This window comes from Ostrea edulis, chromosome 5 (assembly GCF_947568905.1).
Source record: "Ostrea edulis chromosome 5, xbOstEdul1.1, whole genome shotgun sequence".
Classification (NCBI taxonomy): Eukaryota; Metazoa; Mollusca; class Bivalvia; order Ostreida; family Ostreidae; genus Ostrea; species Ostrea edulis.
Window position 1 is genome coordinate 76,950,478 of NC_079168.1, and position 14,133 is coordinate 76,964,610.

The 14,133-nt window shown below is 36.3% G+C and overlaps 1 long non-coding RNA gene across 1 annotated transcript; it reads left to right on the forward strand.

The window, feature by feature from the left end:
- The first annotated feature begins 9,551 nt into the window (after positions 1-9,551).
- On the forward strand, positions 9,552-10,992 carry LOC125652617 (uncharacterized). The gene is made up of 3 exons (XR_007361624.2): positions 9,552-9,785; positions 10,547-10,728; positions 10,895-10,992. It is a non-coding gene; the product is annotated as an uncharacterized LOC125652617 (long non-coding RNA).
- The last annotated feature ends 3,141 nt before the right edge of the window (positions 10,993-14,133 follow it).

A 14,133-nucleotide genomic window follows, 5' to 3' on the forward strand; every position in this document is an offset into this window, starting at 1 on the left:
TCATTCCTTATATAGCAGAGGAACCAACTATGTTCCTGCGGGAATGCGATGTGTGTGAATTTGATTCGTTGTTGACACTCCTCATATTCGCGCTGTATTAATTCTACTCCAGTCTGATCAATTCATTAGCATCCCCCTACTCCCATGCATGGAAATCATTCCTTAATTCTGCTGAGAAGTGTGAACTACCTGAAGTTAAACAACACATTTTGGCACTCTATGTTGCGTATTTATTTTCCCAAGACTATGCCGCTTCAACTATACCATCATATCTCTCGGCCATTAGCTATATTGATTGATGTTTTCCGCCACACTCAACAATTTTTCAGTTATCTGGTGGCGCCTAGTTTTTATTGATGGAAGAGAAAACCCAGATACAATGTACCTGGGAAGAGACCACCGAGCCATTAGCTATATTCATAAACTCAACAATATGGATGACCCGAGTGCTTCATTCATCATTCAAAAATTACTAGTAGCAGCTCGCAAGCTTAAACCATCACAAGATGTTAGACTACTCATTACCAAGGCCATCTTGTATAAAATATCAGATGCAATAACATATACCGTCTCCCGTTCATTTGATAGAGTCATGTTTAAATCAATGTGTTTGTTGGCCTTTTATGCCTTTTTAATAATTGGTGAAATAACATCTGGCCAAAACATTTCTAATAAAACTTTACTATTCTACCATCAAAGTTGCATCGAAAAACATAAAATTACAATTTCGCTCACACACAAACATCATATGGGCAAACCGTTTTTTCTTACGGTCTATTCAGCAAACTACTCTAATCGTTGTGCAGCTAGTGCAAGGTCTCCAGGTCTACGTGAGAATAAGGGGAGCGCAAGACGGCACACTTTTCTGTTGTGTCCCAGACATTCCAGTTTCCAAGATTAAGTCTGCGACAGCATCAAATATTCATCAGGTTTTTCTCCTCATTTTAACAAAAAACACTTGTCACTCGTTTAGGTACGGTATGGCATCTCGGTGTGCAGGTGTTGACAGTAAAATTAGACTTTTAGATCGCTGAAAATCTGACGCTTTTAAATCCTACACAGTCATTACATTCATGCTGACTGCTATTGTGTTGGACGCTCTTGTATACTATTACCAAACTTTCAATCACACTTTTCTGTAATATGCCGGTATGTTGATTTCCCGATAACGTAAACATTTTACTGGGATGTAAGATACATGTTTACATGTATTTGTGATTTCAGACGTTACGTACACAAACAGGGCTTAGGTTTATCCCTGTACCAATCTTATTTCTCTCGGGAACGTATTCCCTGGTGGTCATCTCGTCTGTGTAGTCAAATCTGTGGTGGAAATCATTTGCATATTAATTACTTATTATATTTATTTCTCTTGATTGCACATATATGGGTATCTATTGTATATGTGTCAATGATGACGTCTCCATATGAGTGGTCCTGTGCATGGGGATCCGGGTTAGAATAGGTCTCAGAACCCCTTGCTTGTCGTAAGAGGCGATTAAATATCGGTCCTTCGGATGAGACCACAAAACCCAAGGCCCCGGCCATGTCACAGCAGGTGTGGCACGATAAAGATCCCTCCCTGCTACAAGGCCCTAAGCGCCAAGCATAGTCCTAAATATTGCAGCCTTTCACCGGAAATGGTGACGTCTCCATATGAGTAATAAATTCCCGAGTGGGACATTAAACAATATAAAATCAACCAATCAATCGCCATATGAGTGAAAAATTCTCGAACAGGACGTTGAACAATCTAGAATCCACCCCCGTCAGGGTACCGTGCGAGGGTATGATTGATTGATTGTATTATTTCACGTTCCTCTCGAGAATCTTTCACTGATAATGGATCCGTGCGGGGGGATTTAGCCACTGTGTACAATCTAGAACTCTGTCCTTCTTAAAAATCCACCTTTCATTTGTGGCTGTTCGCCTTTCCTCTCGGCTACAGACCTTTTGCTGGAAAATACATGCTTTCACCTGAATTTCTCTTCGTAACCGGGAGGTCGTGAGTTCGAGCCCCGTTCGTACCATGGCCGCGTCAAACTTAAGACGAAAATGGCTAGTGAATGCTCCTTCGCGAAACGCTCGTCCTTCTGATATGACCTTGAAAACAGAGGTCCCGAGTCGCGGCAGGCGTTGTCACGATAAAGAACCCTTACTGCCCTAAGCGCTAAAATGTGGTACTTCACCTACAGCTGGTGACGTCTCAATCGGAGTGAATAATTATCAAAGGGATGCCAATCAATCTTCAGCAACTGTCCAAATGTTTTTGTATCCATATACGAGGATTGTCCCAAAATTCCATGGACTGGGCTTATAACTTCGATTTAATTTAATAAAAACTGCTATACATTACCAATTAAACCATTGTTGACTAATACCCAAAATTTCAACTTTGTACTTTACTTAGCTTTTTTTGAGAAAATTAGTTATTTTACAATAAGGTTGAGCTCGGCAGCGCAACTTGCGACGTCAAAATTTTCTCGCGGTCTTTTATATGTAAGTTTATCCTTCGAACATGATATCTTTCTTCGAATTTAATAGCCGAGGTACCCAACGTGCACATACCCTATGCATTCCTCAATTTTCTGATAAAATGCGGTACCCGGTGAACAGACGGTTTGCTGATTCCCTGTTTTTTCAATCTCTCGTAGGTCCGACGTCTGTCTTCCCCAGTAATTTTATCGTTTTTCCCTTGATTCCCTTCGGCTTTCCTGGCGTACTGTCCTCATATTCTTCAGAAAATAATATGTGCCATTTGAACACTAGGGAACGGGAAACATTTCTGTGCGCAATTTTAACTTCTTGTGAATCTCCGTCGGAGTCAAACTGAGTTTCGTGCAAACTTTTATGACTTCTCGGTGCGCCGCGTTTTAACGCTGACGTCGCCATTTCGCTGGATATTTGCTCCTCCTAACTGCATTACGGTATGTCATATTTCATTTAAATATTACGGCATAGTGATAGAATTTACCGGATATATAAATGAATATCTAAATAAAACACCTCTATAAGAATATACTCTCAGAAATGAAATGAACAATGGTTTTCCCGCGATTGTAATTCCGCTTCAGTTATTTCAATTCGGTATTTTTTACATTGCACCGCTTAATGCTTCTATATGATGAAACGAGAGTACTGCCAACGGTACATAATACGCCCGTGAAAAGCTAATATAGGGCGTTTTTCTTACACCATGATTTGTAGAATTTGCCTTCAAGTACTATCAGCAATCATCAGGGTGTGACATACTTTCTTTACATCGAAAAACAAGACAAATCATGTACCCTCTATGTAATATTTTCACTTTGCATAAGATGTATGTGTACCAAGTTTAATGGTCCTTGCCCCCAACGAATCGGTCTACATCCTGCTATTATAATTTTGACCTTAAGAAACAATAGGCATCCTCCACTTGGCTGTGTACAAAGTTTGACTCTCCTAGCCCTAACTGTTCGGTTTGTATACTGCCAACAAGGTTTTCCTACTAAGTGATACTGTGACCTTGAACTTTGAAAAATAATAGGCATCTTCCTCTCATCATGGTGATCAAATGTACCAAGTTGGAATATTCTGGAACTTATAGTTGGATATGTATCCTGCCTACAAGGTTTTCCTACTAAGTAACACTATGCCCTTGACCTTTGACTTCTGACCTTGAAAAAGCAATAGGCATCTTCCTCTCATTATGGTGATCAAATATACCAAGTTGTAATATCCTGGAACTTACGGTTGGGTTTGTATCCTGCCCACAAGGTTTTCCTACTAAGTGATACTTTGACCTTTCAAAACAATAGGCATCTTCCTCTCATCATGGTGATCAAAAGTACCCAGTTGTAAAATCCTGGAGCTTACGGTTCGGTCTGTATCCTACAATTTAAGTTTTCTATGAATCTAAATGATTTTTTGCTTATTTAAGTAATAAGCATTCTAATTTTGTATAGTTTTTTGTATGGAAAGCAATATCTGTCATTGATTTTCTGTCTGTGTATGTTACAGCTTTTTCCCATGTCTGGTTAACTTTCTGCTGAATAAAGAATTACTGTGGCAGAAGACTTCAGTTTTCTACGTTATAAGTGAGAATCCTCTTATCTGAGGCCATTGACGAAAAATACGTTTTAGCCTTCATATAAAGTTAAAAGAATAACCCCTGAGTATAAATCATATGGAATGAAATTGAAATGTATATTAAACAGATCTTACACTATATGAAAACCTTTATCAAACATTGACATATAAAAGGGGAAGAAAACTAACAGTGATCAATCTCATAACTCAGACGGCATTTGACCCAATGATAGTTTGTATTGACAAACTTGATTGTTATAAAATACTGTATCTTGATATTCTTATACTACAATGGCTCTTGTAGTATTTAATTTTTCTACTAAGTTGCATTGTATAGTAACAGCCAATTCCTCTTAAATCTAAGACATTACACCCAATACATTCATAAAAAGACTCGTGATCAAGTAGAGTTTGAAATAGTCTTCTGATCCATGTGAATTTTATTTATTTAATGAGGCTATTCAAGAATGGTACTCTTAATCCACTGTTCATATAAACTGAAATCGAAGTTTTTCTTGATATTCTGCCAATCTTGTTGTTCCAAACAAACTTCGAAAAGATTTTTCCTGTAGGTTTAACCATATTTTTTTTTTCATTTCGTTTAGGTAAGGTTGTAAATAAGTGTGTAATTTAAGACAATCTGATTCGTACTTAAATATTGTATTAGTCCCCTACTGACGAAGTCTAAGGAGTCTTTAGGTTTGCGCTCCGTACGTCAGTCCAGTTTTCCACACTTTTTTCTCTGTTCTCGTAGATATATTTTTTATATTTGTTACATTGCTTTGCCATAACAAGTTACAGATCAAGTTCGAATTTGATCCTGGTCCGTTGATTTTTCACTTAGTTATGGCCCTTAGACTAAAAAAAATAGCGTGAATTATCATTTTTCCGGACTTTTTTGGTTGTACTTGCAAATATTTATTTGATATTTGGTACATTGTTTTGCCATAACAACTTACAGATCAAGTTCGAATTTCGTCTCGGTCTGTTGATTTCTCTTTTTTTTCTAGTCTAGTCTCTACTCGAATAGTAGTTGACTTCCTATCCTGGTTCCCCAATTTTCCATTTTACCATAACCTACATTATGAACTTTGAATATTGTTGTGGTACAGTAATTTTTGCAATCGGTGGGGAACTATGTATTGCCATGCAATACTCTCAGAATGCTTGTTGAACATAGATGCTAATGGCAGGCTAACAACTCAATTTCAGCTCCTCCAGCGTCAACTTCCCATGGGATCCAGGATAGGACAGGTTAGGTCCTCAGTACCAATAACTTAGACACATAGCATGCATATACACAGACATATCACAGATTAACAAAAGAATACAAATAAAATGAACATTTATTTTTCTTGCAGCACGGTCACTGCCCTACAGCTGTTAATGACTTGTTTATATGTCCTCATTTAATTGATATATAGATCGTTTTTATTGTGGAGCAATTTCATCGAAATTTCCTCTGTCATAGATTTTGTTGAATTCTCAATTTTTATCTGTCTTTCACGTGTACTTTTATTCATAAACAAGTATTGAAAGTTCTATAGTGATACTTCAGGTTGTGTCAATGAAATATTTCAGCGATAATGCGTACCCAAAGTCATGCAAACCTGGAACATAACAGTGTAATCTCGGTTGAGATTCGGTTCGGCTGGATGCCCATCAGTCAAAATATCCAGCTGAGCTGAATCTCAGCTGAGATTACGTAACTTCAATGTCACCCTCACCATAACATTTCGTAACAACCACGGAATCGCCCATCTCGTTAATGACATTGACAGAGAAATTGAGATTCACTTTTTTTTTTTAGATCTATGAAGTTTTATCATTATGGTGAATAGTAACGATCACTCAAAATGCCTCATGTTGTGGAGAGTTGACATCTTGGCGTGACGGTTTCAAGCCGAATAATCGTCATACGTTTCAAAGTGATTGGATGATGCCTGTGGAATCATCCAATGACATGTCTCCTTTTATAAATACCCCTATTAGTCTGGTTCCCGTCCCCACCACTCATTGGTCACTCCAAAAGAGTGATCAATGAGTGACGGGAACTAGATTGACGTTTTATTTTTTCTTCTTCATACAACAAGAAACGGTCGGTGGAAGAATTAAAAAAAAAAACAATGAACGGGTAGTTTCATTTTTATTTCAATTTTGCCTAAATTTGGGTCGGCGCTCCCGTAAAGCAGATATTTTAAAAAAGTTGGCCTAATATACCAGTCAATGAGACGGATGAATATGATTTAACGTTCCTAAACTGGATTTGTAAACTTCACAAATACGTGTACATTGCTGGATTCAGGAAATGTTCTACTAAGCCCCTATCTTTGCTCCTCCTCATTAAACTGTTAACTGCTGTGAAAGAGAAATTTTATGCGTACTGTGCCACAATGTATGCCAGAAGTGATGTAACTCAAATATGAATTCTAAAAAAAAAATCTTAGGACTTGGAAATCTCAAATCTTCTCTCAAATAACAACATCAAAACGTATGACTTTTCAACACTTTACACGGCCATTCCTTACGATAAGTTATAGACTAATTTTTTTATGAATTAGATATGAGAATTTTTGACATAGAAAGTTGAATCCCTATCTTGTGATCAGCCATTCAAAAGATTACTTTGTTAAACGCCTCTCTAATTCTACGAACAAGTTGATATTTTTAAAAACAATTGCTGGAGTTTCTCATTGATAATATATCAATATATTCGTAGTCTTTGGTGATCAGGTGATCTGTTGAAATACCAATGGGCATGAATTGTGTTCCTTTATCAGCTGACCTGTTTTTATATTCCTACGAGGCAAAAATTTATTCAAAAACTGATACATAAGAAAAACCAACCTCTTACTGTGACCTTCAACTCGACACTTAAATATATCGACGTTTTATCTATTAACAATAATAATTTTCAGTCAGTTCTATATATCCCCGTGAACTCGAAGTAAAATACACCAGATAAGAGTCGTCCACAGATGGTATCGCATTACCTAAACACACGACAGGATATAATACCTGTATTAGAATGACAATGCTTTCCATTAAAGAGGTAAAATGTTGGATCATGTTATTTATGTGTTGTCAAGCAAAATGTACATTAAACCTGAAATTTCTAGGATGATAACGATCTGGTGAGTTTCACACGTTTTCTTTATCTGCATTCTTAAATTTCATTTCTTTGTCATTCTAATGCAGTGATTAGATCCCGTTGTGTTTATGGGTATAGATCAGCATACATTTACATTGTAGGTAATTTGACAGCATCATTTTTAATCTACCTGCATATATTGAAATGTGAAACTTGGTACTGCGCAAAAAAGTCCACAGTTTTAGAAACATTCATAATATAGTTCCTCTCTGTTGAACATTTGTTGTATCTGTCCCTGGTGTTTATTTCTGGACAGGAAATTAACATCAGTTTAATGTTAAATTTAAACAATTTATCGTTGTCCACTCTCTGAGACTTTTCACATCTTTTATTTCTCATACCAGCATATACAAATATAATCTAGATACACGTATATTTAGTAACTATAAAATCAATCCTTTAAAAGTGTAATTTTTGACAAATAAAAACAATATGCAAATCGGATCGCAGTATATGAACAAAAGAATATTTTGTTTAAAGGGGGAAAAAAGAGAAGAGTGGCAATGAGTAATAGTGATAGTAAATAATTAGGCTATAAAGAATACGATATTAAATTATTAGCTCCATTACATATTCTAACATATATCTGCAATACTCTTTCATATATGAGGTGAAGTCCATAGACTTATTTTGAATTTTACTTGATACGTAATTATCGTGAAAGCGGTGAAAATCTTTTTGTTTTCAATGAATACCCCGAAGTAGCGAAAACGAGCAAAGGAGTGAACACGCTTAAAAGTGACGGATAAAATGCGAAGATAACGAAAAGTGATCAATCTCATAACTCCTACGTGTATAACCAATATAAAATAGAGAGTTGGGCAAACACGGACCCCTGGATATACCAGAGGTGGGATCAGGTACCTAGGAGGAGTAAGCCAGTGCGATGTTATAATGACAAGTTAAATTTAACAGTACAATGTATGAAATAAATCCGTAACTAGTGGTTATGTTTATTGATGCTTGCTTCACAGAAGAAATAAGTTTTGATAATTGTTGAATAAACAAAATGTATGTCTGTTCGTTTCTTCAGTCCATGGTTTTCGTCTTCAATCATCCGCATTCATTTGCCAGATACTCAGAAACGCTTGCTCCAGAGTTATTGTTTGCATATTTAATATTGTTTCATATATGTAGTAATGTCAGTAAGTTGTAACTGAATTTTACTTAATCAGTAATATTATGATGAGATTAATAAAATATCTACTTTTCTTTTTCGATAATTATCCTGAAATAGCGAAAAAAGAGCAAATTGGTGGACATGCTTTGGCGCATTCATCAAGTACATCATATTTTAACATATTTTATGACATATTTTAACATATCTCAACCTATTTTATCTACAATTCTCTACCCCCATGCTCTTCATACTCTATGAATTTACCGATCTTTAAAGTGGCAATTTTTCTGCAATAATTCTAAAACTATTTTTTTTTTTGTCTAAAATATTTATTTTTGTTTATCTTTAAATGCAACGATGTATTCTTAAACTACCAACCATTTGAAATTTTGTAATGTTGATGAATTTCTTTGTGTTTTCCACTCAGAATATCTAATTATTGACGGGTATGAGTATATTTAATTTATTCAGAAATTCTAATTCGATGTTACACTAGGTTTCTTTCTCTACAGTTTTCCAGAAACAGATGACATGTTGTTTCTACGACACTCACTGTAACGCGAAGCTGATGATTGTATAACTTTTAAAAAGATATTCATTTGTTGGGATTAAACTTTGTGAAGAACAGTAAATGTACAATGAACATATTCCATTATATTATTAACAGTTCGTTAGCTCAGTGAACTTGTACTATTTTCTTTACATGTTTTAAAAAGAAATTTCTTTGGACAATATTTATATATCAATTTTTACACGATTTTGAATTGTCGAAATAATCAGAAATATAGATCAATGCCTTCAAAATATTTTATTCGCCTACTACTTCAATTGCCCAGTAAAAAATATTAAAATTTTACCAACTTGTAATCGTGTCATGACCACGTCAACATAGTTAGTGATTGCTCCTTTGCAAACTGCTCGGCTTATATAAGTGAGAATCACGAATATTTCGGGTATGACCTTATGATAGAAGGACCCGTGTCGCGGCCGGCTTTGGACCGTTACTGAAGCCTAGTTGCTATGACCATGAGCGTCAAGCATAGGTATAAATTGGTGGTACATCACCAACTGGTGACGTCTCAGTACGGGCGTAAAAATCCATGACAGGACGTAAAACAAATAAAGAACCAACCAAAATATCTAATCATCTGAATGCAAACAAAATATTATTTCACACACACACACACACACACACACACACACACACACACACACACAAACCGCACTCAACATCCAGAGTGTCGGATCTGAAAATAAATATAGAGTACTAAAGGGCGGAGTAGAATTGATACAGCGCGAATATGAGGATTGTCAACATCGAATCAAATCCACACACATCGCATTCCCGCATGAACGTAGTTGGTTCCTCTGCTATATAAGGAATGATATTGACAGCAGTAGTCTAAGAAATTGTGGATTCAAGACACCAACAGCTAACAGAAAATGGTAAGATCTCTTTAATTTCTGTGATTATCTTCCTAAACTGTGTTTGCAATTGGAAATAAACCTACTCAACAGACCGATTGTGTCGTTACATCGCCATTGTAATTTCTTGTTGTTCGAAAATAAGTTAGTTGACCGACTGGATGGGAAAACTGGATATCAAGAGTATTCAGTCTACAGTACAAAATAATCTGATATCCATTTGCATTGGTCAATTTTCTCTTTTGTATGAAAAGTGAAGATAACGAACTGTGATCAATCTCACAACTCCTATAAGCAATACAAAATAAAGTTATAACGACCATAGAATTTGCGAAATGCTGACTTTAATCAAGACTGTTGAAACCCCTGTACCATTAACTTGTTTGTCAGTAGCTTGCCTCGATTTAAAACCTGACCATATGCAGAACAAGCTCTTGCGTATCGAATCAGTTGACAGATATAATCACCATATGCAGGTGAAAATGGAATATTGCTCTTTAAATATGGGAAGCTGACGATGGAGAAGCTGAAATCATCCCGTTTGTCATACAGTTGAGTTGTCAGTTTGCCGTTATGCTATGGTAATCATTATTTGTTGTATCCGGGATTTGTTGCTCTTTTTTTCATCTAAAATACTGAACATGTTATTCAAGAAGACTATTCCCCATATGCCACAGCTGTAAAACTATTCAGTTTAAGAAAATAACGAGTTCAGAGCATAACATTATTTCGATTTTTATTTGATCATTCATTTTAACACAACCATCTTACTCTTCTTACAGAGACTGTTGTTTTTCCTCGCTCTTGTTCTCTTGGTTGCTAATGTTATGGATGGCGTTACTGGAGACGACACAGGCAATGGCGGCAATACCGGGGACAATAATCAGGAAACCGATCCCAACCGAGCATTAGCAGAGGGTGGAGGAACCCCATGGCAAAGCTCGGGGAATCATCCATAATCGTGGTAAAGATCTCATTTTAATTGATACATCTTGTGTTAGTCGATTTGAAAAGCTCAAATATATTTTTTAAATTTCTCTTATTCTCTATTAATACTTCTATTTCAGTTATTGGTGATCATGTATATTTTCTATTTTGTTATAATAAAAGTGAATTCTGTATACTTTCAGAATTTTAAAGGCTCTTCAGGAAGACAACTGCATGGGGACAAAGTTCCTATTGTACAATTGTGCGCCTTTGGAATAAAACAAAATTGATGTGAACAAAATCTGAATCGTTTGTGTTCAGTCTGTGTACATTAAAGCATGTAAATTCTCAGGAATAGACACCAATCAGTTATAAGATAGCTACAGTTATAAAATAGCTACATTCATTAAATAGCTAGTTATAAAATAGCTACAGCTCCCATGGCTACTGGAACTCGTGTCAAAGAAAATTAATTAGCGACCGCCGCGGTGATCTAGGGGTAGAACGTTTGCCTTGCATACGGAAGGTCGAGGGTTCGAATCTCGGCCGCGACAGACCTAAGTCGTTAAAACAGGTAGCTACAGTTCCATCGCTAAATCCTCGGCATCAGGTGTGAATGTCACGGGTCCTCTGAGATGACCTTAAAAACGGATGTCCCGTGTCGTGCTAAAGAACCCTCACAGCTCAATGGCCGTAAGCGCTGAGCATAGGCCTAAATCTGAAGCCCTTCACCAGTATTGGTGACGTCTCCATATGAGTGAAACAATCAATTACTTATCGAAAATTTTCCATATTTGGTTAGAGTAAAAAAAGATAATTTCTAAATATAACCGGTTATTAAGACGAATATTGTCTTGCGTGATTCATGTCAACTAATAAGTTCTTCTATGCAAAGGATTTTTTTTTTACAAAGGAATCTGAAGCTAAAGAAATATGGAGGATAATCGTGTTAAAAAAATCCAAGCATGTAAACTTGTTAATCGAAACTTGGAACCGTGTTAATTTCTCAGCTTCAGCTATGTATGTTTGTAACTCAGGGGGTGTAAGCTATGTTTCTCAAAAATGTATACCTCAGTGTTGCACTCTTCATTTATGTAATCGTTTGATTTTTTATCTTACATTTCTCTTTATAAAAATGCATCATTGTTTCTTACGTTATACGCGGACATCCCTACAGTATTTCCGTTTATATACATAACGTACACCCCCGAGTTACACACATACATGGCTGAAGCTGCGAAATTAACACGGTTACAAGTTTCGATTAACAAGTTCACATGCTTGGATTTTTTAACATGATTACCCTCCATAAAGAAACAGTGATCAATCTGATAACTCTTATAAGAAATACAAAATTAAGAGTTGGGCACACATGAACCCCTGGACCCACTAGAGGTGGGATAAGGTGCCTGGGAGGAGTAAGCATCCTCTGTGGGCCGGTTACACCCGCCGCGAGCCCTATATCTTGATCAGGTAAATAGAGTAATTCAAAGTCTAAATCAGTGTACCAAGAACAGCCTAATAATTGATATGAAACACGTCAGACAGCATTTTACCTAATGGCAGATTGTATTGGTAAATTAGATCATTATAGCAACCATAAATTTGCGAAATATTGACTTTTAAGTGGATTTTAAAGACTAAATGATTAGTTTTTAAATCAATTTAAATCTACATGTGCCCTGACCTAGAATAGGCACCCGACTGTATGCATGTTAGCATCTGAGTTATCCGCTGATCAAAATTAAACATACATGAAAGCTGAAGATAACGAACAGTGTTCAATCTCAGAACTCCTATAAGCAAAACAAAATAGATAGTTGGGCAAACACGGACCCCTGGACACACCAGAGGTAGGATCAGGTGCTTAGGAGGAGTAAGCATCCCCTGTTGACCGGTCACATCCGCCGTGATCCCTACATGTAACGTTGTAATTTCCGTCTTACTATACAGAAATCGTTAGGAATTATATATGTAAGACTCCAACGTGCCATAGTCGCTCCAAAGTGCGATGGTCATGTCAAAATGCAATGGTTTGTTAACGTTACGGACGCCAAAGTGCGATGGTCACGCCAAAGTCCGATGGTGCGGGGCAAACTCTCCGTCGAGGCCTCATTACATCACCTACGAATTTGTTAACGAACTCTGGCAGAAGTTTGTGGTGCGCAGTTCAGCAACGTTTGTGATGTCACGTCACTATGACATCATTCTTAACGTCTTTCAAAATAAAACCGAAGAAATACAACATGGACGACAGTAACAGCAAGGTTTACACTGTTGAGGATAGTGAGAACGGCAAAGTACATTTGTTGTCGAACTCTCTACTTCGCCCAAACATTCTTTAATTCATGATCATTTATTACTTTGATGTGTATATGTATTAAAATCCTGGGGGTATGTTGTAATACAAAACATTCTATACGATTTCACGTTGGAAAATTTTGTGTTTAATAACATGACCACTAAATGGTAATGAAAAAAGTTCTTATTCTTATTTTTATGCATGGATTTTGCACTGATATTTTGGTGAAACAACACACGATTGGTTCAGTCTGTACCAAAACACTGTGTCGTTTACAAACCATTGCATTTCGGCATGCCACACCATCGCACTTTGGCGTATCAGACCATCGCACTTTGGCGGTTTTTGTCACTAATTCAAAGCAAACCGCAGAGAAAGTCCCAATTGCAATGATCATAAAATAAAAACTACACAAACAGTATTTGCAGTTTAATGACAAAACTCACAGAATGAGAAATTTGTTTTATCATAATTGTTGATGATTAATACGGCAGTACATGCGTAGAGAAGCATAAAATGTAACTAATGTTAAAGTGATTGTTTTTGTTTGGATGATGATTTTTCAGTTTGTTGCAAAAAAGTGATATACTCGTATTTCAAGCAGCAAAATGTATCACTTGATGTAAAAGTGATGAATGAAAATTGAAATGTAAAGTCATTGGAAGTAACCGTTGTTTTCTTCGTTTTTCCACGTTAACCGGCGTACGCTACCGTGACGAGATTGTACGTTAACTTGTCATTTTATTCATCCACAACAACCAGTGTAACGTCATTCTACACCCCGGTATCTAACCAGTTTTACTGACATCTAACCAGTTTACTGACATCTAACCATTTTACTGACATACATCTAAACAGTCTTACTGACATACATGTAAATGACCTATATTGTGTTAGTCACATGATAAAAACAATCTTTCTCTCCATCCTCTTATGAAATCCTCATTTTCACAATCCAGAAAATGAATGTACATGTATAGTGTAAAAACAGTTTGACATATTGAAGAAAGAAGAGTCCAAATATCCAATAAATATCAAATTCAATTTGTATACCACAAGGTTTATAATTACACAATGTCTTCTAGTATCTATGATCTCTTTATTTTAGTAAATGTTCCAGAAATCAGATGGTTGGATATG